Genomic DNA, 26556 nt, shown 5'->3' with positions numbered 1-26556 from the left:
TAAAGAGAACTGAGGACATGACTTGAGGCGCAGAGGGCTGGCCCAGCATGAGTAAGAACCGAGACTCATTCCCCAGCACTACAAAAGCAAAATAAATAAAAATCGAGTGAGTTATCCCATAACACTGAAGAATCTTTCTATGGTTATCAGAAGACAAAACATGAAACTGTTGAACCCCAGGAGCCAATCTAAATTTCACTTGAAACTTGTTTTCTCTTTACAAAAGCCCCAGTCCACACCCCATTCTGCACACCCACCATCTCTGTATCCCTTGGCCTCAGTCTTAGGCACCCTCACACCCACATGCTCTCCTAAGCCTCAGTGAAGAGCTGCAGCCTCCTTCAGTTTCAGCCTCAGGTGTACATGGTAACTCAGAGCATCTACTGTGTGACAGGCTCTGCCTTAAAGGGTTTTTTTTTTCCCCCCAATTCAAATGGAAATAATCTCTGATACATTAGTATTGTGAGATGGAACCTTTAGAAGGAGGTAAAATCATGAGGGATGGAGATCTTTATGAAAGCATCTTCACACTGCCTCCAGCCTCCTTCTTTCTCTATGTGAGGGTGTGACAACCAGGCACCAGCTTGAAGCAGGGAAAGCAGTCTTCCCCAATATCGAAGCTACTGGTGCCATCATCATAGACTTCCCAGCCTCCTAGGCTACAAGAAATAAATTTCTGCTGTTTATTAGTTGTCAAGTCTGTGGTATTGTTATATCAGCTCAAATGGAATACAATAGTCTATCCATTTTTAGGAAACAAAGATCTTAATGTATTGTCCAGGATGGCTTTGAAGTTATGGACTGAAGAGATCTTCCTGCCTGAGGCTCCCAAGTGGCTGGTACAAGGCACACACCACCACACCGAGCTTCAACTAAGCAAACAAACAGATCACATCATAGTGAAAGAATGACTTTCTGAGAGTTCTGGTCAGGGAAGTTTGTTGTAGAACTGAACCTTTCCCTACTCTCTGCTGGTGAGGGGCCAGTCCAGGGCTTGATCTGGTTTTCACTGCAGTACTCAAGATTTCAACATGAACTTAGTGACACAGTGATTTGAGTAAGGTAGAAAGAGTGAGAAGCTGAGAAAGAAATCCATTGAGTAGGCAGAGCAGTGCGCTGCTGTGGCAAGAATCAGCCAGTAAAGATACCTGCCGCACACTGTGAACCGCCATCCATGGAGTGTCTTCTGGCTTCTATGAGTGTAAACCTTTTATGGTCTATAAAATCTACCCTAAAATTAATTTCAGAAAAGATATGGTGGCTTCGCCCTCATCTGGTCTCTCACTTGTCTGCTCACTTGAAACTGGAAACCCCCTGGGAGGGAGAGTCTAGAATGGCAGGATTCCTATTCCCAAGTTCATGGGGTTAGCAACTGCTGTTATCTGCCATAATTCCTGAGCACCACGTTTAGTCTGCAAACGGGTGAAGGAATACAGTGAGAGTGAGTACACATCCACTAGTGACAAAGGCCAGAAACGTGCTTCAGAAAAAACAAACAGGAAAAGTGCTTGATTCTCTAATTCCCGAAGGAAATTATTTTCTGTACCTATGTTAGCTGTCCATTCTCAAGGGAAAGGAAGGGTAGAGACGGGGTGTCTCTCAGCTCTGTCCTGGAATGAACTAATTTGATCTGTATGTGATCAAAGGTTTAGATGTAGATCAGGGCTGGCCCTTAGAAACAGATAGGTGAGATGCTGTCCTCTCTGACTTTACACAAACATCAGGTGGCTGGGGAAGAAGAAAGGCTTATCACCTTTTACCTTAGGGAAAAGAGGTCCAAAGGCATATGCTTTCTATGATCAAGAGAGGAAAACCCTGCACAATGCCGGGTTGCTTCGGTGTGGTTAACCTCAGGGAACAAGAAAATCCTACGACAGTCCAGGAAAAGAGTGATGGAAACACCACCCTGGGCTTTCCCAGCATGACTGAGGCTTCTGTCCATGTGAGCAGCATTCCGAGATTCCCTTGGGCACTGTCTCCTAATCCTGACTTTTATGATTTAGGCCTTAAAGCCACAAAACCAAACTATAATCTCTATAATACTTTGGCACAAGAGGGCGGGCTCAGACGAGTTTTTATTTTTAAGCTTCTATTTTCTGGTTTTTGCTGGCTCATACATTATCCACAAAATATCTGGAATATATTTAGATCATGTGTGATTCACTGTGTAGATCTAGGGCTATCACAGCTGAAACGCCTTTTGGGGGGAGGTCATTTCATGCTCTGAAGTCTAGAAAATTAAGAATATCTTTCAATTGTAGTTAGTAAGACAAAGCCTTTAAAAGCAGTGCCTTGCAAGCACTTCTGTGAACTAAGAAACGCAGATTGGTACAAAATCCAGATTTCCATTATGTATGTAATTTGTACACATAGCCATCAGTCAAGGTGCAGCATCATTGTATCTAGGGCACCAAAGCCCTTATTGTTATTCCTATGTTCGCTACTTATTTTTCTCTCTGTACTCCTGTAGTCTAAATACTAGTGTGCAAGGATTTTTCAGTCAGCAAATATTTACTGCTAGAAATGGGCATCAGTCCAGCTAAGTTAAAGTAAAAGGGATTTAACCTGGATTTGGAAGCTCACAGCATTGTGCTAAGGTTAGTAGAATGGGCTTCAGACTGAGCATGCAGGAGTATTCCCAATGAGACCTCTTAACTAGTCCATCAGAAGGGAAATCTCCCCCGTTGTACTAGATGATAGCACTAGGGTACCTGCTGGTTCAATGCCTATCCACAGAGAGCTGGAATCCACATTTTTGGAATCCAGTGCTACCACCTCTGTGCCTGGATGTGGAAAGACTCATTACTTCAAGCTGGTGTGTGGTATGTGTGGGGTGTGGGGAGAGGAGGTGTGGGGGGGGGTGTTTCCATATAAAATTTAAGATTATTTTTCAATTTCTGTGAAGAATTGCAATAGAACTTTAATGGGTCTTCACTGAGTCTGCAGATTGCTTTTGGTATGATGGGCATTTTCATAATATTGATCCCATGATAATGGGAGTGAGACAGGGTCTTCCTGTAGCCCCAGCTGTCCTGGAAATCACTATGTAGATCAGGCTGGCCTTGAACTCATAGAGATCCGCCTGCCTCTGCCTCCCAAGTGCTGGGATTAAAGGCATGTGCCACCATACCCAGCAACACTAGTTTATCATGTCCTTGGTTAGTTTTATTCCAATCATTTTGGAGGGTATTGTGAATGGGACTTTGTCCCCTGGTTTCTTTTTCATTATGTTTTCTGTTGATATACAGGAAGGCTACTGATTTTTAATGGTAATTTTGTATCCTGCTATTTTGCTGAATGTTCACCAGCTCTCAGAGTTTTCTGGTGGAGTTTTGGGGGACCTTTATGTATAGAATCATATCATTTTCAAAGTAAGGATACTTTGATATCTTAATTATTTGTTTCTCCTTTATCTCCTTTACTTGTCTTATTGTTCTAGCTAAAGTTTCAAGCACTACATTGGACATATTTGTGTTTTTTCTGCTTTTAGTAGATATGCTTTGAGCTTTATCTGTCTAGTATGATACTGGCTGTGGGCATGTTGTACATTTCCTTTATAATGTTGAAATATGTCTATTTATCCCTGTGTTCTTCATGACTTTACTATGAAGAGATGTTAGGTATTTTCTGTATCTACTGAAATGATCATGTGGTTTCTAGCCTTGAATTTCTGTACGTGGTGGGTTACATTTATTGATTTATGTATTTTGAACAATCCCTGCATCTCTAGAGTGAAGCCAACTTGATCAGGGTTGATAGTATTTTTAATGTGCTCTTGTATTTGATTTGAAAGTCTTTTATTGATAATTTTTGTATCTATGTTTATCACAAGGATTGCCTTGTAACTATTTTTTGGTGGATCTTCTGGTTTGTTTGGGTATTGGGCTAATACTGATTTCATAAAAAATTTGGAAGTGTTCCCTTCTTTTCTATTTTACAGAAAAAAAATTGAGGAGTATTAGTGTTCTTCTTTGAAGATCTTTTATAATTCTGCACTCTATGCATCAGATAGTGGGCTTTTTTAGCTGGGAGATGTTTAATTACTGTTGTATCTCATTGTATGTTATAGGTCTACTTAAATCTTGATTTAATTTTGGTAGGTCATACATATCTAGAAATTAGTTCATATATTTTAGATTTTGTAGTTTAGTGGAGCATACATTTTTAAAGTATGTCCTTAGGATTCCCTGAATTTCCTCAGTATCTGTAATAACATTTCCCTTTTGTCTCTGATTTTATTAATCTGGGTTCTCTCTCTCTCTCTCTTTATTGTAATTTGACTAAAATTTTGTCAGTCCCATTTATGTTTTCAAAGAGCCAACTTGTCATTTCACTGATTCTGGTTTCAGCCTTGATCTTGGTTATCTTTTTCCATTGCCTCTTTTTGGATGTTTTAGTTACTGTTTTCCCAAGGTTTCCGGTGCATCGTTACATTATTAATTTGGAATGTCTCAGATTGTGGGCGTGCACTGAGTGGTGTAAACGTTCCTCTTTTGCACTGCCTTCAACGTGTCTCATAGATTTGTGTTTTCATTTCATTCAGTTACAGGAATTTTGCTTTTCCATTTTGATTTCTCCCTTGATGCAGTTTTCATTTAATAATGTTTTGTTTTATTTCCATGAGTTTGTGTGCTTTAGATTTGTGTATTCTAGTTTCTGTTGCTGTTGATATCCAGCTTTATTCCTTTGTGATCAGATAGAACGCAAAATGTTATTTTGGTTATTTTATATTTGGTGAGATTTGCATTTTGACCCAATATGTGTTCTATTTTGAGAATGTTCCATGGACTGCTGAGAAGAAAGTATATTCTTTAGTGTTTGGGTGGAGTGTTCTATAGATATCTGTTAGTTCCACCTGGTTATGATGTTGATTTGAGAGTTACTCTGTTTAGTTTTTGTCTGGACAACCCATCTGCTAGCGAGAGTGGGGTACTGAATTCATGCAGTATCACTATGTTGGGTGAATCTGTGGTTTGTCAATTCTAGAACTGCCATATTCTCCCTGTGGATTTTCCCTTTAATAAAGTGTCATTCCTATCTCTTCTGATTAGCTGGTTTGAAGTGTATTTTGTCAGCTATTATAAGGGCTGTATCTGCTTCTTGGTTCCATTTGATTAGAATACTTTTACCCTAGGGTCTATCAATCTCTGATAGTGAAGTGTAGTTCTTAGAGGCAGCAAAAAGATGGATCCATCCTATTTTCTAATCCAATCTGTTAGTCGGTGTCTTTTTATTGGGAATTGACACCATTAAGACTGAGAGTTATTATTGACCAACGTTTACTAATAATTGTTATTTTATTGTTGCAGTGCTTTTTTCTTAGACTTCTTCTGGTTCACCATTCTGAAATTCTTTATCCCTTGTGCTTAGTTGGGTATATTTAATCTTGTCTTCAGGCTGAAGTAGTTCTAAATATCCTCTGTAAAGCTGCCGTAGTGAATATGAAGCTGTTAGATTTGTTTATATCATGCGAAGTTTTTCTTTCTCCTTCAAGTAGTTTTTCTGGATAGAGTAGTCTGGCTTGGCATCTGTTTTCTTTCATCACTTGTAGGACATAGGTCCAAGCTCTTCAACCTTTCATAGTCTCTACTGAAAACTCTGATGGTCCTGCTTTATGCATAACTTGATCTTTTTCTCTTGTAGCTTTTAATATCTTTTCTTTCTTCTGCACATTTATATTCTGACCATATGACTTGGGGGGTTTTTTGCTGCTTTTCTTTTCTTTTTTTTTTTGTCTTTTGGAGACAAGGTCTCCCTGTAGCCCCAGCTGGCCTAGAACTCTCTATGTAGATCAGGCTGGCCTCAGTCTCACAAAGATCAGTCTGCCTCTGCCTCCTGAATGCTGGGATGAAAGGCGTGCATCAGCATACCTGACTGATATTTTTGTTGTGGTTGCGGTTGTTATTGTTGTCTGGGTGTTTTATTTTTTATTTTTTTTTATGCTGTCTCTCTCCTGTTCTGTTTGTCTCTTGTACCTTAGTAGGTAACTCTTTCCTTATATTGGGAAGTTTCCTTCTATGATTTTGTTGAAAATATTTTCTCTGACTTTGACCTCAGTTTTTTCTCTTTCTATACCTATGATATGTAGATATGGTCTTTTATAGTGCTCTGAAAAGTCCATTCCTATGTTATTTTAGATTTGGTGTTTTGTTTGACTATTTAGGTTTTCTTCAGGGTTTTTTTTGTTTTGTTTTGTTTTGTTTTGTTTTGTTTTGTTTTGTTTTGCAACAGGCTCTCCCAGTATCACCAGCTGACCTGGAACTCATATGTAGACTAGGCTGGCCTTGATCACGCAGAGATTTGCCTGACTCTGCTTACCTCCTCCTCCAAGTGCTAGGCTTACAGGCATGAACCACCCTGTCAGACCACTGAATGTTTCTTTGATGAAGTTGGAGGCCCTGTGTTTGGTGTGGAAATGTTAAGAATTATAATGTTCTCCATGGATTTTCCCTTTAATGAGTACGAAGTGTCTTGTCTTTAAGTCCTGATATTTTCTCTCCTGCTTGATCCAATCTATTGGTAAGACTTTCCTCTGAGCTGTACATTTGACTTCTGTTTTTCATTTTGAGTTTTATTTCAGGTTGGCTTTTCTTCAGATACTGTTTTACTTATGTCAATCAACTGTGTTTTCACAGTCTTCATTCAGTCTTCTATCTTTAAAAAATTCCTTGAACATATTTATAATTGCTACTTTGAAATAATTGTCTTGTGCATTAGCTAAGTTGCTTTTTTCTAGAAACATTAAGGTAGGGGTATTAATGTCTGGAAGGAACACACTGTCGTGGCTATTCATGTATTTGCTTTTGCTAAGGGACCTAGTCATCAGAAGTTGTACAGTTGCTGTTGTTTCTTGGTCTGGATGTCTGATCTCAACTTTGTTGAGGGCACGTTTGGGTCTTTTTGCTGTTCCTCTAAGCTGTCAGCTTGTGGACCAGCTGATTGGTGCTTGGTGTTCAGGCTTGGAGCCATTCTCCGGTTGAGTCCTAGAGAGGTGGGGAGAGTTGAGGTGGCTGGGAGTCCCTGCCTATGAGTGTGGGATGGTGGGAGGGATAGGAAAGGGGAGGATCTGGGAAGCTCACCAAGCTCTCAGGGTCTGTGAAGGCTGTGCTATCCAACTAGGCCTGGGGGTGTCTTTTTTTCTGTCTTTGTTGTTGTTCTTGTTAATAGAAAAATCTCTGAGGACACGGTAATTGTTCAAACTTCTAACTCTCTTGTAATGCCTCTGTAGTTACAGATTGATTGTCTGACTTATGCTTTTCTTAAAAATATAACTCTAAACACATTTGCCAAGATACTGCATAGTTTTTCTCCCTTAATAGGTGTAGTACTTTAGCGTAGTTTGTGTTTTGGATGCCTTAAGATCGTGCAGTAACTTGAAGTAAACATGTTGAACATTTATGATCACTGTGCAAAAAGAGTACTAGAGGAGGCAGTTGAAAGCAGATTGTATCCATTCTAGTGGACATTCCCTCCAAGCGACAGCTATTTCAGGAACAACACATTGATCTGAATTGTCTTCACAGTCTATCTTTTTATCAAAACCTGACTTGCAGAAAAAAATTCTGAATATTTCAGCGCTATTGTGACTATAATTATGGTTTATCTAAACTTAAACTCAAAAGCCTAAAATAAACACATGACATACCTAATGTTAGCACATTCAATTTATATAACAAACAAAATTATTTCCCAAATATTTTCTTACAGAGTTGTAAGCACATTATCATTGATGGTCATTGGAAGAAGTCCATGATCCAAAATGTCTGCATGTTGTAGAAAGACCAGAGTGTCAAGGAATTTTAAATTAAGAAGGAGTCTTAGAAATTTTGTACACACAACTCAGTGATACTATTGACTTGCCTAAGATGGCATGTAAGGTAGATGACAAGCCATATCATAATCGTGTCTTGGGAATAATTCGGTCCTCCTTTCAGTACATAAAATGTCATATGCCTATTTTTTTAATTCAAATTTTCCTTCTTGGGAAGGAAAAAAATGGCTAAAGCCTACTTTTATATGCAGGCATGCATTGTTTACCATCAATGGCACATTCTCAGACGTGTTAGATGATTTTCCCGTTCTGAGTGTGGAGTCACAGAATGCACTTACACAAATTCAGATGGCACCGACTTCACCTGGTGCTGTGGGACCATTGTTGATTGAAATATTGTCATGTGGCTCACCACCGTGTTAATCTTTAAGGGATTTAAGAACGGTCGGGTCCATTGTCAAACACATGAAGCTTGACTTAGCATATTTACAGAACACATTGTGCACACATTACCATCTGGTTCAGTGGTGGTTTCAATACAGATGTTAACAAGGGCAAGGGTGATGACAGAAGGAAAACTCCCAAGTCCTGCAGCTGAGCAGCCCTATGAATTCTATTCACTCAAAACACTCATACACACAGTGAATTTCTTAAATGTTGCTTTTTGGAAAATAAAAAAAAAAAACCAAAACGAATCATTTCGGCATATGGTTCAGGTCATTGTATAGTGAGATAAGTCTGCACACCATGATGAGGGAACTAGAATATGAGGGTCTTAAATTTCATTCATTGGTAGTAAATGTTATGCCGGCATGATGAATTGTTTCCAGGAATTGAAATATCATAGATTTGGTTCTTCTGGGAAGAGAGAACACACAGCATGCTTTGAGACAGTGGGGAGTATTTTGTAGTAGACATGTTAGTTAGTAGGACACTTCCCAGGACCGGCAAAATGAGATCTATTATCATCTTTCTAGTGCTTGGTGGGGTGTTTAATCTTATTTTCATTTAATTTAGTAATTGTTCATATCTGCAAACTTAAAGTCCTTGCTGATCAATGAAACAGAGGACAGTAAACAGATGATCAAGTGACTTACAGAAAAGCAATCCCCCAAATGCCCTCGCTGCACTGTCTCAGGTTAATGTCTAAAATAATGAATGTCAGCAGCAAAACGGGGCCCTCCCTTGTCTCAGGAGAAAACCAGACAGCAAATGTGTGTTTTAAGGCAACATGTTCATTAAACAGTGTAAGTGAATGTCACTAAGAAAACACCAGTTTCTCAGCCTTTGTTTATACATAAACAAAGCCAGTTCCCAAGACCAAAAACAAGAACAACTAACTTTGATAGTAATTGGGAAAGAACACTAATGATCTCTAATTTGTTTAATTTTTTGAGAGGGGAATTATATTTATATCTACAACCAAAAGAAGAAAGACTCGGAGGAGGAGCGCAGGAGACAGGTGGGCTGGGCTAAAGGTCCCTTCACAAACTCTGGGCCCTTGGGGTCCTTGATGACTGGGGTTAGAGAATTCTTAATTTCTCCTTTTATCTTACTGAGGAGGAAGGGAGGGGTGACAGGGAGGATGTGCCTTTTCTTTGAGGGGCAGACTTCAGCCCACACACCCTGCCTTGTAGCTTTACAGCTCAGGATAAAGACTCTTAACCACACTACCAGAGCTCAGGGGTTGGGATCCTCTTACTGAATCAGGGAGTTAAGTGACCACCTACCTTGTTTATTTCCAAGTTTAAGTACAAGCATCCACTTCAGGTCCCAGGGAAGGCCTGAAAGTGATGAGTATTGCATTTTCGGCCAGATCTTTGGTATCTAGTACTCCTGCCAAGCAAGGTAGAAGGCATGCAGGGTGTGACCCAGCTTTGAACCCCAGAAAGAAGGGGCTTGTTTGGAGTCTCAGGGATCATCAAGTGTGAGTAAGTGGCCTGGATCTTTACTTCTCCCTTTGATCCCATCTTGAATTCTCAGCAACACTTCTGTCCCCTGGACGTTGGAAGAATCTGACCCAGGGATTTTAATCTGCTGGCACCGTTGACTAAGGATAGTGCTGTTCAGCTATTCTTTGACCTTAAGAAGCTGGGGGGGGGGGCTGGTCCTGTGGTGTATAGAATGTGGCTCTGCTCCTCTAGGCATTGGACAGACTGGATCCCAGCCACAAGGCCCAGAAGGCACTCAGTCTGCAGTAAGAGCAGGGTGTGAGAGGGAAAAGGAGGGACAGGACTGTGTGGTGGCTCCCAAGAGGAGGAGGGGACAGATGAGCAGATTGCCTAAACTGAGTGGAGGTCACAGGGGTCTAAGCCTACTCCTCTTGTGGGTGTCACTGCTCACCAGCCTCTTCTTTCTGGGGCCTTTCAGCCTATTTCAGGGCAGAGAGACACCATGGAGTGGGGGTGGGCGGGCAGCAGACATTTGAGAGGATGTCCAGAGCCCTGGGTTGCTGAGAGGAGTGGGGATTAGAAGGGCTAATAATCTCTTGGGGCCACAGACAACACAGTGGGATGACAGAATATATGGGCTCTGGGAGGGGAGGCTATGGGAGGGTGCTATTTGGGATGCAGGTATAAAAATGAATAAGATTGTTTGGGATGCTCTGTATGAAATACACACCAAAAAAAATATCAGTAAAGGAAAAAAAAGAAAAAAGCATTTACTAAGCTGAAAGTCTCTGCTGATCAAGGCTAAAATTATGTGTCCCCTAACTTAAAGAAACAAACAGTGACTTCTTAGTAGAAAGTGGTACATATGGGATTTTGCATTAAGGAAAGGGAAACTTGGCTGCCCAGGAAGCATGCTGGAAAGACCTTATTAACTAACCAGAGAAGCAGGGAATCGTGGGGTTCCATGAAGGACAAACAACTTTAAAAGCAAGTACACTGGAGGTAGAGCCCTGTTTCCCACAGTTCTGTGGGGAAGGGAGTAGATCTCCTCAAAATATAGAAACTGGACCAGATTACATCAGCTTACTATGATAACTGTACATAAATTATGTCACCCAATCCTTACACCAAATTTATGAGACAGGCACTATTAATGAAATGTAATCTATTTAGTGTTTATAATCCTCTGGGTATTATTTTAATTACTTTGTATAAATTCATTTTTGAGCCATCAGAAAGACTCTGTGATAAAGGTGCTCGTAGGAGGAGAAAGGAATCGCAAAGATGCTAAATGATTTGTCTGAAGAACTGCAGCACTAGGTAGAGCAGCTAGGTTTGCAACCAAGACAGTCTGAACCCAGAGGATGCGCCATCACATACTGCCAGTGCTCAGGAGCACACTAATGAGGCTGTAGTTTCTTTTCCCCTGTCCCAAACACTGTGATCCACAGTATCTTCATTTATTTGTATTTAGCCAATGTTTCTCAAGACCCAGCATGGTCAGATGCTTTTCCACCGGGGATATCAGGGGCCCCTCCCTTTCTCTTTCCCTTCCTCTTCCCTTCCCTTTCCTGTCCTTCCCTCCCTCCCTCCCTCCCTTCCTCCCTCTCTTCCTCCTTCTTTTCTTCCTTCCTTGGGTGAAGTCTTACTATGTAGTCTAGATTGGATTCGAAATCATAAGCCCTCTGTTTTGGTCTCTTTAGTATTGTGATTACAGGTTCCACCCAGCCTCGCCAGCTCTAGCTGTATCTTATTAGGCCTGGTTCAGGAAGACTTGGATGCAGACGAAGGTCAGTCACAGAGCATCCTAAGGAGTGGTCAGGTGCAGATCCAGTTATTCAAAGTACAAAAGGAGGAACGTGTGTTTCAGAAAGAAATTTCCAGGTGGAAGACATGAGCAAAGTTCTACAACAGGATGATGTTTGGCAAACTTAAGGAAAATAAAGAAAACAAATCAACAGAGAAGTAGAGGAGCAGGAGAGTTGAGTATGGGGACAGCTGTGAGGTGACAGCTCAGCTTCTCTGAGTTAAAAGGGAGCCAGTGCAGAGTTCTGACCCAAGAGTGAGACGATCTGACTCACCTCAAAAAAGATTCCCTGTGCTACTGAATTGCAAATAGATTGTACGGGGATGAGAAACTGGGGTGAAGAAGACTGATGAGGAAATGACAAGGTGGGAACCCTGAGCTCAGGATGCTTCGTGGGCTTCCATGTGGACATGTCGGGGAGGCAGCTGATAGGGCCCTGGAAGAGGAACCTAAGCTGAAGATGCAGTGGGTGTTCAGAATCCATATGGCTGGGTGAAACTAGTAAGCTCAAAGGTTTAGTGGGAGAAAAGACTGGAGGACTGGCTCTCAACACTCCATTATTAAGAGGAAAGGAAGTGGATGAGGAACAAGGAGGCGAGGCATACAGAACTGACTTTGGTGTTCTGCAGGAAATACAGAGAATTTGTATCAAGGGGAATTTATTTTTCCTCTTAAGTTAAAGGAATCTTTCCCTTCTAAATTAAAGTCTTGGTAAAAAGACTTTGTGCCACACAGTTGCTCATCATCTGGATCAAGCAGTAACTGCTGCTAATAAGCCTGCAGCCAGCTGGAAGCTCAGTAGGGTGGCTGGTCCAAGAGGACTTTGACTTGATTGGTTCAGCTCTTTTCCACGTGGTCCCTCATGTTCCAGGGCATGGGGTCTGGAGGAATGTAGACAAAGGAAGGAAAGCCATGAAATGCACAAGCATCTGGAGTCCTAGACTAAAACTGGAACAGTCTCAGGGTTGCCTGGTCATATTGGCCCAAACTAGCTACAAGGTATTCAAGTACACTGTATGTTTTGAGGAAATGAATTGCAAGGTCCATTGCCAAGGGTATGGATAGAAAGGGGTCAAAATTGGTAAATATCCTTCAATTACTCTTATACCAGTTCTTACCACTCTTGTCTCAGCTTCTACAAAGGCACTCCTCCTAAGATTCAGTTAACAGTCCCTGGATTATGACATACACCCCTCCCTACATGGGCCTTCCCCATCTCCTAGGACTTAAAGCTCCTTCCTGTTTTCAAACCATTTCTACCCATGCTGTACAGCATCTTTGTGTTCTAACAATTAGAGGCTCACAATGAGTAAATAATAAAAGTCTGTTAATTATTAAGAGTTGATTTAAAGTCTAAACAGATTCTTATAGTTTGGGAATTATCACATGGTTAAAATATCTTAGAGTTATATCCATTCTGTAAATTCCAAGAAAAGTCCACATCCTGGAGAACACTGTGTTTAGTGAAAAGACTGTTCTAAGGAAATCATATGAACTGTTTTCCACCTTTTCATATCGAGTTTGTGATTTGGGATTGTAGGGTAAACACGGGATTTTGGAAGACTGTTCAAAGCAGGAATTAGTATCTCTAAAGCAGTATGTCTTCTATTTGTAACAAATATATTGTCACATAGATTCAGCACTCTGCCTGGACTTTCGCAATAGTCCTTGCTCTCTTGCTGGTACTCCTGAAAAGACAAAGAGAACACAGGTTCTCTCAGGATTGCAATGAGCAGCTGTGACAGAATAGAAAGAAACATTCAATTGCGGGGAAATGTTAGCAAGTATTTGAAAGTTGTAATACTCTCAATATCTGTTTGATTTTTGTATTTGGGGCTCCTTTGAATTACAGGTTATATTACTTGTGTACCAGATATCACAATTTAGGAGATAAACATTACTGGATAGGATTTGAGGATGAACAGAAGGAAAATAGAGGTCAAATGTAGTATTCAGTGAACCATTGCCATAGATTCAAAATATTTTGCTTCCTTAAGATATTAAATTCTCCATTTAAATCATGAGTCATGAATTTCAACACACTTTAAGAGATCAAATAAAGACAAAATCAGAGTGTTTCAACTGCATAAACTCAGAGTGGGATTCCTGGTTCCTAATCATCACATCTTCCCTTAGCACAACTTCCCACTTGCAGCTCCATGGGTTAACTTTATTATTTATGCAATCAAGTCTGGAACAAAACCAGAATGCAAAGTGAAGGAATCAGAACATGAGCTACTTCAAGGCATCTTTAAGCCTTAGGTCTTTCCATGGATTCTGACTCTTGCATTGGTCGAAGGCCTGGACCTCTGTCACTGTGGCACACATTTCAGTTTACTGTCTGGGAACATGACAGCGTTCCCGTGGAGACTGTAGAAATGTGTGCGTTGTGTAGGACAGCACTGAGGCCTCCCATAGGTGACACAATAAAGAAAAGAATGAAGTGGGTAGGTGAACAGGGGACATGAGTTTTCAGTGCGTTGATCATTCCACTACCTCTCAACGGCTTTGGCCCGCTTTCACCGCGGCAGTTTGAACCTGGGCATTATAGTCCGACACTAAGAAAGATTGCACTTCCGCCTTCTCAAGTCGCTCTCCTCATGTCCGCGTTCCTCCGGTTCATTCTTCTTGCTGCCAGATTAATCTCCCTTCAGTAACAGGTTCATCATCTCATAGCTTGCTCTAAAAGTTCAATTATTCAGTTTGACCTTGAGAATAGAAGCTGAGAAAGAAGAAAGAATATTAGCATGGTACTAGGACCTGTTGTGGTTTGGATCTGGAATGTTTCCCAAAGGCTCATGTGCCAAAAGCTACAGGAAAGTTCTAGAAAGTCCTGGAGGCGGGACCTACATGGAGGAATCAGGTCCCCAGGAACGAGCTTTGGGGGGCGTGCAATTGTCCCCAGCCTGGCACTCTCTCCCTCTACCTCCCCTACGTCTCTCCCTCTCTGCTGTGAGATGAGAGCTTTGCTCTGACAGGTGCTGCCACCATGATGCTCAGGCTGCGCTCAGGCCCCAGGGGATGGAGGCACGCATGAGGAACGGAAACCTCTTGAAACCAGGAGCCCACAGCTTCAAGTGGTCTTTCCGGTTTCGTTGGCCCAGTGGTAACAGCATTCCTCACTGGGCTGTCTCAGCCTTTCCTGTGGTTCCCTAACCCCTTTCCCGCCAGCTTTTCAGACAGCCGCTCTGGTCTTTCTGCTCTTTCCAACACATTTAATGGGTTTTCTCACTTGAGAAAACGAAGTATTTTCCATCTCAGGATTCCCATAAGTCTCCCATGGCTGCCTCCTGTCCTCACGCCCAGTTCTGGAACTATAAATTCAGTTCAAATTCTTAATAACAAAACATTCTCACCAATGGAGCCGAAGATGTTATACACCTGCCCAGAGCTACTCGTCCTTTTGATAGAAGTCTGATGACTTTTCATGCTACTACAGCTAGTGAAGAAAGTTTAAAAGACTTTCCAGTTCTGTTTCAGGCCTATGAGACACATATGCAGTTTTCATGTTAGATTATCCGGAAAACAGAAAGTCTTAAGAGAGGCAAACTTTTCTGGTATGTCGGGTAAGGGGAAGTCATTTTCTGTAAGGGGGAACAGAAATATGATCACTTTGCAGCTTCTGTTTGGAACACTCTGGTGGTTTGAATGAGAATGTCCCTCCAGGGCTCTAAGATATTTGAACCCTTGATCCCCATTTGGTGGCACTGTTTGGGGAAGGTCATGGAACTCTGAGGAAGCGTGGCCATGCTGGAGGATACACATCACTGGGGGTGGGCTTTGAGAGTGGATAGCCACATCCCACTTCCAGTCTGTCACATTCTGGTTCCTGTGCCTCCTTGAAGACAGGTGCTCTCAAATTTCTGCTCTGGCTTCCCCCTGCTGTGTATCCCCAACCATATGGACTCTCCCTCTGAAACTGTTAAGTCAAATAAACTGTTCCTTCTATAAGTTGCCTTGGTCATGGTTTTTAATCACAGCAATAGGAAAATAGTATAAATGCTCTTTCTAAGAAACAAAATCACCTAAGGAATATATATTATCTCCTCTAACATTCCTCTGTGCTACTGTGCTACTTTGTGTCACCTCTCCTTCAGGGATTCCCAGTGCACATGGGCTCTCTGTCGACATCCCACATTGCATTTGTGCTTTATTAGGTCCTTTTCCACTTTCAACTTCAGTTTGCATCATTTCAGTTGCACGTGGTTCTATTTCTCTAATCCTTCCTTCTGCTGTGTCTAACATCTTTTTTGTACCCATCCAATGTGCTTTGTGTTGTAGGGTTTTTTAAAAAGTGTGTGTCTGTGTCTCTATGTGTCTGTGTCTGTGTGTGTACATGGATGATATGGGTGAGGGCACAGCATGAATGTGGAGGCAGAGTATAATTTGATGGACTCAGTTCTCTCCTTCCACCTTTACATGGGTTCCGGGAATCAAACTCACATAGCCTTGCTTGTATCACAAGTGCCTTTACCCACTGAACCATCTTACGCTCCCAAAGTGTAGCTCAGGCTGGCCTCACACTCATAATCCTTGTGCCTCCTTGTCTTCAGTGTCTCCTACCAGTGTGTGCCACCACAACTGATGGCTTTCTAAAAGGTTTTGTTTCTGATTTGTAAAAAATTGTTGTGAGACTATCTGATATAATCATCTTTCAACAAATTTATAAGCTGCAATACAGTATTGTTAAAGGCACCATGCTCTACAGTAAGTCTATAGAATGAATTCATCTTATGTAACTGACACTTTACATTTTACCCACTGAATGGCAAGCCCCCATTTCTCTCTCCCCACAGTATCTAGAAGCCACAACTCTACTCTCTGATCTCATCCATTTCACTATTTAAAATAATTTGTTGCAAGTGGAATCATTCAGGATTTGTCCTGTGATGATCTTATTTCACTTGGCATAATATCCCCAATGTTCATCCAGGTTCTTGCATATGGCAGGCTCTCCCTTTCAAAAATCTATCTGCATTATTTCTGGTTAATGCGTGTTAACTGTAGCTATTAATGGAGTTCAGTGTGATATTTCAGTGTATGTGTACACTGTGCACTTCAGTCTCCTTGTAAAGGCTGAATAATATTCCACAGTGGGCTGTAGGTATATATATATATATATATATATATATATATATATATTCTTACTGCTTCAGCTGTAGGACATGGAACTTGTTTCCAAATCATCCCTGTTATGAGTAATGCTGGAATGAATATAGGATGCAAATGTTTCTTTGGGATCTTTCTTTCAGTGTTTTTGGATAAACACCCAGAAGTGGCATATGGACAGCGTTTGGAAGTCATGTTCCTTATCTTTTGAGGAACTGGAATACTTTTTTCCCTCATAGCTCCTTTTTGTTTCTGGGCCTGACTATTGTTTTACAAACAGTATACTACTGACTGGGGATACTAAAGTTTTAGAGTGTATTTTTAGTTTTCCCGTGATTCCATGTACATGGAATTCCATGTATTTGTGTGTGTGTGTGTGTGTGTGTGTGTGTGTCTGCCTGCCTGTCCGTATCTGTGTATATGCTAGAAAACAGCCAAATAAGGTTGTCATCAACCTTATTTGTGGAGACAGTATCTCACTGACCTGGAGCTTGCCAAGAAAGCTATGCTGCCTGGCCAGAGAGCCCTAGGGATCCAACAGTCTCTGCCTCCTCAACTCTGGGATTACAAGCACCACAGTGCCTTTTTGCTGTGGTTGTTGTTTGTTTTTTTTCTGTGGGGGTTCTGGGGCTCTAACTTGGGTCCCATGATTGCAAGGCAAGCACTTTGTAGACTAATCTTTCTTCCCAGACCTTTAATGATTCCATTTATCTGTTGAAATTCACCATTTTTGTCAATATTTATTTTCTTATCTGTGCTGGATAGCTTTAGTTGTCAACTTGACACACCTGGATAGAGGGATCCTCAATTGGGGAATTGTCTCCATTGGACTGGCCTGTGGCCAAGTCTGTGGGGCATCTTCTTGATTATTATGTGATGTGGGAGGGGAGGGCCCAACCCACTGTGTGTGGTGCCACCCCCGGGCAGGTAAACCTGTGTAGTATAAGAAAGCAGATTAGCAGGGGCCAGGGGAATCAGCCAGTAAGCAGTGTTCTTACATGTCCTGTGCCTTCAGGTTCCTGCCCTGAATTCCTTCCTTGGGTTCCCTGATGAAGTGTGACCCAGGGGCATGTAAAACAAAATAAACCCTTTCCTCCTCCCCAAGTTGATATTGTTCAAGTGTTTTGTCACAGCAATGGAGAAGCAAATTAGAACGTTAACCTAATAGTGTTTTAAAGATTTTGTTTACCAGTTGTTGGTGTCGTTTGTGGATCTATTTCTATTAGCTATTCATTCTTTGGCTATATATGGAGGCTTTGTAGCTTCACATTTTCTTTTTTATTATACTCCAGATAGAATATATAACAGTCTAGGTTCTGTACTTGATACTGTTACCCAGCCCAGCCTTCCAAACAATTACTTGGTTCCTCTGAGAAGCTGACTACTTTATGACGGTTCATCTGTGTCAAAGTCAGACTGCAGTTTTCATTAATTTTAGTTTACTTTTGGTTTCAAGAGAATGGCACCTGTCCTGAAATTATGACATAACTTTCCTTTTTGTACTGTGAGGCTGCGGTAGGCTTCTGCCTTTTCCAGATCAGCCCTCAGCCTCTTCTCATTCCCAGTTGTCTGAAAAAGTCCTGCAGGGGAAAACCAGCATGAGATGAAAATTGGCTCCATGTCAGGGGCTTCTTCATGTTCCAATCTGTCATGCCCATTCTTCATAGCTGTTAAAAAACTATGAGGGTTTCTCTCTCCTCCCAATAATCTAATTTGACAAGCTAATTTTAGTTTATACTCAGATTTGGCAAATTCAGTCACTCCTGGTGAGAGAGGACATTGAGGAACAGCTATCTCTCTCTGCTTATCCGTCTCTTTCTTCTGTGGAATTTATATTTTTCAGTTGTTTACATTTGCCACTCTCAATTTCTCTAGATGTTTTCATGGGAGCAATGGTCCTTTTAGAAACTTACACTCTAATTGAAAATGGTATTCCTTTCTTAATAACTTCGGGAGTCATCAGAAATCAAAGTTACAAATATTCTAGACTATGTGCTGTGCTGTGCTCGTGTTCTTGTCTATTGGTGTTAGAAGAAACAAAAACTTGGTTATTGCTGTGGCATCACTATTGACCAGGTCCTTAAACCTTGTCATGACAGTCTGATGACAGAAAACAGCTTGGCTTGAAATAATAACTGTAGCAGTGTCTGAGTTTCTTTGTGACTGAAAGCAGATGCAGGAAAGAACATCTTGCTGTGTTGCGGTAGCATCTCATGCCCTCATGTAAGTCAGCAACAACTCGGCTGAACCATGTCTTAAGATACCACAATAGTATTAATATTTGTTATCAGTTTTTATTATGTAAATATTTTTCTTTACTGCATGTGACATTTCGAATAATGAAACTTGCATGATTTTCTTCACTAATATTTGGTAAATGTCTATGTAGGTTGACACCTGTATATCTTTTCCACACATGCAACATGACCTTTCTCATTTGAAAAACATTTTCAAATCATCAGAGAATTGTTGACCATATATGGAAAGAGTTTCATGAATAAATGTGTCTTGGAATTGCTATAAATATAAAATTGTTTTCTTGATATCATCAATGGTTGTTAACATATTAAGGATCTGAAGAATTTTGTAACAGTACTTCATACACATACTTTTTTTTAAAAGTTTGTTTAACTTTGCATTTCCACACAACGAATTTACTAAAAAATCTGTTTTCCTTTTTCCTAACTAATACCTCTTCGATCGGTGTTCCATACAGTATACTTCGGAAATGCTTCTAAGAGGACAATGAAGTTACTAAAGATAATGTTTATGAAATTCTTCAAAGAGCTACTCCAGCAAAGTAGCTCTAATCTCATCTATGATATGGTCTAGAAATCTTTCTTCTGCAAAGAGTTGGGATGTAATTTCAAAGACTTTTTGGATTATATGAGCATTTTATGCAACTATTGTTGTGATTCTGAATGCTGTGAAGCTTGTGAACGCATCCGAGCTAGGAGCCTTCAGTAGAGTAGGAAGAACCTGTTTATCTGGCATATGAGCTCTGGGAATGTTACACTTAAGGTCTGAATGGGAAGGTGCCTCCCCTCTAAAGAGGCATGCAGGTATGTATGTCTTTCCTTGTACATGAAATAATTTTTAGGTATTTAATCATGTGTGTTTGCTAATGTTTTCTAACCTTATACAAGATTTGTACATCTGACAATATCATGTGAAATAGAAACTACTGTTTTAATTTCTGTGAAATTAGCTGGACAGTCCTTACTAGCTAAAGTTTATTTTTAGCCACTGTAAATGTCAAGTTTTACACAATCAAGAGAAACACTAGATTGTCTCACTAAGTTTCATACACAAGGTGATCCAACTCCATGAAGTCATTCAGGGAACCTCCAATTACTGAAAACACAATGCAAGAATTCTTCACCTAATGGTTGGTTCGTGAATTTCTGAAAACTTATGGATGGCATCAGTGTTTTCTCTGACCCCAACACTCCTCTTATTTAAATCCCATTCATTCTGAGGTTTTAATTTACATTTTTTTTCTCAGAGAAAAGCTTGTGATCCCCACAAAGTCAGTCAAATTACAGTCCTAAGACTCTTCTCTCACAATAACCTATTATTCTAGAATTGCAAGTTTATTTGAAATTAAAAAGATCTAATGTCTGCTTTGTCACAGGGCTGTGAGTTCTATGATAAGGAAATGTTGTCTTCTTTCTCAGCACACTGCGATCAGTGCTAATAACAGTTTTGACACATAATACTCCATTGCTTGTTGATGAAGCAATGAAGTATACATTCCTTTTATGTAGAATCTAAAAACACTAAATTCACAGAAACAGACATGATAATAGTATTTGGCTGGTAGAAAGGAGATAAAGGGAGGTGTTGGATGAGCATGCAAAGATCCAGTCCTGCAAGAGGAAGATGTTTGGGAGATCTGGCATACAGCGGTGAGATTCAATTAACAATGCTATACTGTACTTGAGATGTCCAAGAGGGTATGTCTTCAGCATGCTTATCACATTAGTGAAGAAAAGGCTACCTATGTGAGCTAATGGATAGTGGACATGGTATTAATAGTTAGCCCAATATGTTGAATGTTAGTGAATGTATATGTGTACCATAACATCAAGTTGCATAGCAAAGGTTTTAGGACATGTGGTACAACAGTTTCCTCCCAATTAAAACATTGCCTTCTGGAGTGAGAAAGGAATGACGGTCTGAAGGTAGATAAACTTCATATGTCTAGCAACACTAAAACTTTGGTGATTCATGATGGACTCTCTTCAGCTTTTAGAAGCAGTAACTGCTGAGAAGACTCTGAACAGCCAAGCTGCTGAGAGCGTATCTCTCCGACCTGTTGAGTTTCATGCAAGTCATGCAGAGAACTCCAGGAATGCACTTTTTGTGAATGGTGACTTGTGAGTTTTTCAATGATGCAGAAGCTTTTGAGTCATCCCTACCCCAATGTGATGGTTTGAATGAGAATGTCTCCCATAGGCTCCAAGTCTTTGGACATTGTGTCCCTAATTGGTGGCACTGTTTTGGAAGGTCTCAGAAGGTGTGGCCATGCTGGAGGAAGCATGTCACTGGGGGTGGGCTTAGAGAGTTCTTAAGACTTGCCAGATCTCAAGTCACTCTCTTGTTTCCTGTGCCAGTTTGAAGATTTAAGAGCTTAGCTTCTGCTCTTCCTCCAGCCACCTCTGCCCCCATGCCTCCCCACCATGATGGACTCCTGCCCCTGGGAACCATAAGCTCAAATAAACTCTTCCTTCTGTAAGTTGCTTTGGTCAGTGTTTCTAGCACAGCAACAGAAAAGTAACTAATACACCCAATAAAAACTCATTGGTTCACCAAGATGGACTTCGGTGCCTGTGTTACTTTGGTTACTTTGGGCTGTCCTGGGTTCCAGCTCTGAGGTATGTTGGAAAAATTAACAAATAAAGGTGTCCCATGATTCCAAGTCTGGCAAGAGCATTCAATTTAAGTATTGAAGGAATGGGGCAGGGAACAAGAGGTCTATGTACGCATGTACACCTAAATCAAGCTTAGATGTCCTGATCGTCTCAGTTCTGGTCATGCAAGGTGGGTCTGCAGAAATCCTTTCTTTATGAGATGAGCTTGTTCTCAGAAGATGATTACTCATGCTCTAGGGTGCATATAGCCTCATCCTCATAGATAATTGTCCTCATCTGGGGGTCAATGGTCTGTCTTTTGAGGCTCTATTGTTCTTAGGATCCAAAGTGACTACAGTGTAAGGACAATGACTAGAAATTGTTAGGCAGATTTATGGGTCTGGAATGGGCCACTATAAAAAGCTGACAGTAAAACGCTTCAGCCTTGTATTAGTCAGGGTTCTCCAAAGAAACAGAACCGGTAGGATGAATATACATGTATAGAGATAGAGTCTGAGTAGTCCAACAATAGCTGCACCACACTAGAGAGGCTGAGAATCCATAGTCTCTCAGTCCACGAGGTTGGAAGCCTCAGTAGTCCCAATCTGGCACTGAAGGTCTGACGAATTCCAAAAGATCAGCTAGTCTTCAGTCTACAGCAGTAAGACGAACTCACCAGCAAGAGAGAAGACAAGCAGCAAGAAGCCAGGCGTTCTCCTCTGCCATGGCCTTTTGTATGGGCTGCCATCAGAAGGTAACACCCACATTTAGGGTGTGTCTTCCAGCTTCAGATGATCCAATCAAGAAGATCTCTCTCATTTCAGTTAATCCCAGATCCAGTCAAGTTGACACCCAGGATTAGTCATCACAAACCTTGAAGGGGGTGATATAGGTGAGGCAGACAGACATTCCTTAGTGATCATCACAGCTATGCAGAGTCAAGCAGGAGTTTGAGGCAAAGCGGCAGACACAATGAAAGCAGAGATGCCAGGCTTCATTCTGATTTTAGCTATCTGGTGGCCAAAGAAAGGCCAGTGTTCCTTAGCAAAAGCAGTTTCTTCTTTTCTTTTTAATTTTTCAGCTATCATGCCCAAACCTCTAACCAAGATTTTTGTTTTTATATTTTTATTGGATTTTTGTGAATTTCATACAACACATCTTGATCATATTTAAAGCCCCCTCCCCTATCTATACTCCCCATAGCCCTCCCTCCACTGGATTTCATTCATTTTATTATGTATGTTAAGGCCTATCAAGTCAAGTTTGTGTCCCCAAATTATCTCAGGGTGAGTCCATCCACTGGAGCCTGGTCAACCTATGCAGAGTCACTCCCTCAAAGAAGACCAACTCTCCCTCACCCAGTAGTCACTGGTTGCCAATAGTTTCACAGCCATTTCCTCACTTCCGTGCGGTGTCTTTGTCATTACGTAATTTAATTCTAGCAAAAACATGTTTGAATTGACAGATCCCAACAGCACAGCAGAGCCCTGTACTACATCCTTTTTGACTTCAAAGTAAAGGGTGGACTGGTTGGTTGAAAATTCCGAGAATCACCTTGATCGTCATAAATTTCTCCTCAAACTAATAGTCTTAAATATTAGGATTGATCTTAATATTAGGGCCGTTACAGAAAATACTTAGTTGCATGCATAATATACTTGTCGTTATTTAGATTCCCCTTGCCCAATCTTCCAAAAGAATCCTTTTTGTGTTATTGAAAAGTATATTGTTTAACAAGAAAACATGGTGAGATAAGTCACATCTGTGTTCATGTCTGGACCCCTAATTAGATCAGTTGTGGTGGGCAGCCACAATTAAACGTTTAGACACAACTGTGAGGGCCTTTCCCAGAGCCAAGGATTAAGCAAATTGTATCAGGCTTGTCCTTCCATTTGTTTTCCATGAGTTTATAAACCTTCAGTTTGCTGGTGGCTATTCAGTGTAGCATGGCTGTGGTGGTACCAGGTAGTAAAACTTGCCCAGCTACCTTCGACTTTAGCACTGCTAATCAGAAGAAATGGAAACACTGCTAGTTTTGTTCCAAAAAGGCAATGGCTGTTGGAAAACCATTTTTACTAATAGTTTTCTGACTTCTTTCAGGTCCCATGACTGGAGAGAAGTTTTTGTAACTGTTGCTAAAAACTGAGAAAGGTATTTAGGACATAGCCACTTTCAGTAGCTCTTAAAGAAAAGCTGAAAATACTGTTAGATAATTGGAAGAAAGATTCTCTACCTGCTCTCCTTCCTGTCTCCCCACGAGGCACATTTGATGGAAATACTCAGAGATGGGAAAAGCTCAACCCACAGATGAAGGGTTCATTCTTTCCTGACAAAAAGCCTATCATGGGAGAGAAGAATGCATTTCATTTGTCTTTGTAGCTGAGAAAGGTGGTGATGGGGGCGAAGGGAGAATACTGAGCCCTCGTTCTTCTTTCTGTTCTTCCTCTCCAGGCACCCAACACTCACAAACTCGGTCCGCATAGGGGAAGCTATAATCACTCTGTCTTAAAATTATCTTTAGAACCAAGTATCTATTTTTTGTATTATACTACATGTAATTCCAACATAAATGCAAAACAGGCTTCATTCTATGACTTGTTTCTACCAGGTTCAAACTGACATAAATTGACTCATGTGAGACAGGTTTAAAGGGCTAGACCTCTATAATGAATAATTAGCTAATCATACAATTTTTACAGCTGGAAGTTATCTAATCAAATGTCTTCATTTTACAGATGAGGATTAAGTCCTTGGCTCTACTCTGAGAACAGCCGTAAAAGTTCTTGGCTGCCTGAAGAAACAACTTAAATGACCTCTCATTACCTCCTGCATTAAATAAAAGCCAATGTTGACTAGATAGAGACTTAATAGAAACCAGAAATTTTTCTAAAGTGACTTATATGCTAGCATACTTTGTTTGGAAGCCACAATAGTTACTTCCTGAGATGGACATATTCTATGCGTTATTCCATTTTCAAGCAGTGGTACATACATTTGAGATGAGGTAGACAGTATAAAAATGCATCTGAGTATCTTTATAACTAATACCACATCCTTAACCCTTCCAGTTTTAAGACGATCGTTAATATTTTTCATTGTTTTTACTAACATGCTAATTGTATGTATCACTGAACAGAGTATATTTCTACATATGCATGCATCTGCACTGATCTAACCCAACCTCTGTTTACTCACCACATCCTCCACAAATACCTTTCTCAACCTTTAATCATCACTGTTATGTTTTCAGGTCAACTTTTTTGCATCTACATATAAGAAAGAACACGTGATACTTGACTTTCTGGGTCTGGCATATTTCACTTAATATAATATATTCTAGTTTTATTAATTTGCTACAGTGACATATTTCATTCTTCCAATGAATAAATGACTTTCCAAAAGAAACCCATCCATTGATGAACAACTATAGTGATTCCATATTCTACCATAGTGTTACAATAAACCCAGGCATGCCAACATGTGCTTGGTATGCTAATCTTACTTCTTGAAATGGAATATCTAGGGCATATGGTTTTTATTCATTTTTTAAGGAACTTCCACACTATTCGCCATAGTGACATTCCCACCAAGTATATGACTTCTTTTCTCCTATAGTCTAGTCAGCATTTGTTAATGCTTGTTCTTTTGATAATAGCATTTCAACTTAAGATGGTATCTCTTCGTACTTTTAAAAAATTATTACATTTGGTCTTTGACAGTTTCACACATGAATATATCACACTCTGGTTATTCTTATCCCCTACCCTGTCTTATCTCCCTCTAACACTTGGTAACTGCCTTCCTCTCTAGAGGTTCCTACCCATGTTCATACATGCCTTTTGTTTTGTGACCACTGAGTATAACCAGGGCCATCTGAGTGACCATGGGTATAGAACTATCCAGTGGTACCTGCTGGGCTCATCAGTGGACACACATCTGAAAATAATGACACCAGAACTCATTAATAAAGAGAAGCTTCTCTGTTTACTGATGAGAGAAGCACTTTCCAATGGATATGAGAAGATATTTAAAAGATAGTTTGAAGCCATGTATTTTCAGCCAAATAATAGAAGTTAATGGAGTCCCTTTTTTAAAGCTGTCAACCAGGGGTTCCATAGATACTTAAACAATACCGACCATGGCCTCTGTTCTTGGTTACTCACCAGAACTTCACGGTAGGACTCTAGTGCTGAAGACACTACGTACATGACCTATAGAGTAAAAACAAGGAGAAACCAAGCTGGTGGTGACTTCAAAGCCTCATCTCTACTGGCTAACTTTTGTAGTGCTGCAGGAAGGTTAAATGCGTGCTACTTGAGGAGAAAACTAATCATCAGTCTTACCCACCTGTGAAATCTGTGAGCTACAAAAACAACTGGCCCAGAAGATAGATCCACCTCTGCAACAGTGACACAGACAGTATAGGAGTCACCAACCACTTTCTAACTGGATTTAAGACCCACTTCATAGAAGCTGGGTGTGGTAGCACATACCTTTAATCCCAGTACTCGGGAGGCAGAGGCAGGCAGATCTCTGTGAGTTCAAGGCCAGCCTGGTCTACATAGTGAATTCCAGTTCAGCTGGGGATACAGGAAGACCCTGTTTCAAAAATTCCGAAAAAAAAAAATCTGCTTAGTAGGTTGGAGCCCATATCTAACACTAATAACAGACCTATGAACCTGAGACCAGACAGGTCACAGGACATAGGAGAGAGACTATACTATTTTTATGCTAATATAGTATTATATTAGCATAAAACTGACATCTAATAACTTATTGTTACATATGTAGATTATTGCTCTACCCATCTCTCACCTCTCAGCAGAGAAGCCTCCATATGTAGCAGATGGTGATAAAGACAGAAACCCACAACTGCCCAGTGTGTAGAGAGTACTTATCCCTGGATAGGACACCTATATCAAATTCTTGCCTCTCAAAGCTCAGGGGTCATTGTGGAAGGGGGGCAGAAAGACTGTAAGAGTCTACAAAGAAATAGAGTCTTCCAGACAGCTGCTCAGCTACTCATAAGAATGCACAGCAATGGTGACAGGGTGGACAAGTCCCATGTAAGCTCAAGCCAGACAAACTCCCAGGACAGACATGGGAAAGTGGGTAAGAATCCCC

At 40.7% G+C, this 26556-nt stretch overlaps 1 long non-coding RNA gene across 1 annotated transcript; it reads left to right on the top strand.

Annotated features, from left to right (window-relative positions):
* Positions 1–2617: 2617 nt before the first annotated feature.
* LOC115072360 lies at positions 2618–21078 on the top strand. Its single transcript, XR_003851404.1, has 3 exons — positions 2618–2822; positions 19296–19641; positions 20828–21078. It is a non-coding gene; the product is annotated as an uncharacterized LOC115072360 (long non-coding RNA).
* The last annotated feature ends 5478 nt before the right edge of the window (positions 21079–26556 follow it).

This window comes from Nannospalax galili, unplaced genomic scaffold, assembly GCF_000622305.1.
Source record: "Nannospalax galili isolate Female #2095 unplaced genomic scaffold, S.galili_v1.0 scaffold680, whole genome shotgun sequence".
Classification (NCBI taxonomy): domain Eukaryota; kingdom Metazoa; phylum Chordata; class Mammalia; order Rodentia; family Spalacidae; genus Nannospalax; species Nannospalax galili.
This window is presented reverse-complemented; position numbering and strand designations above follow the sequence as displayed.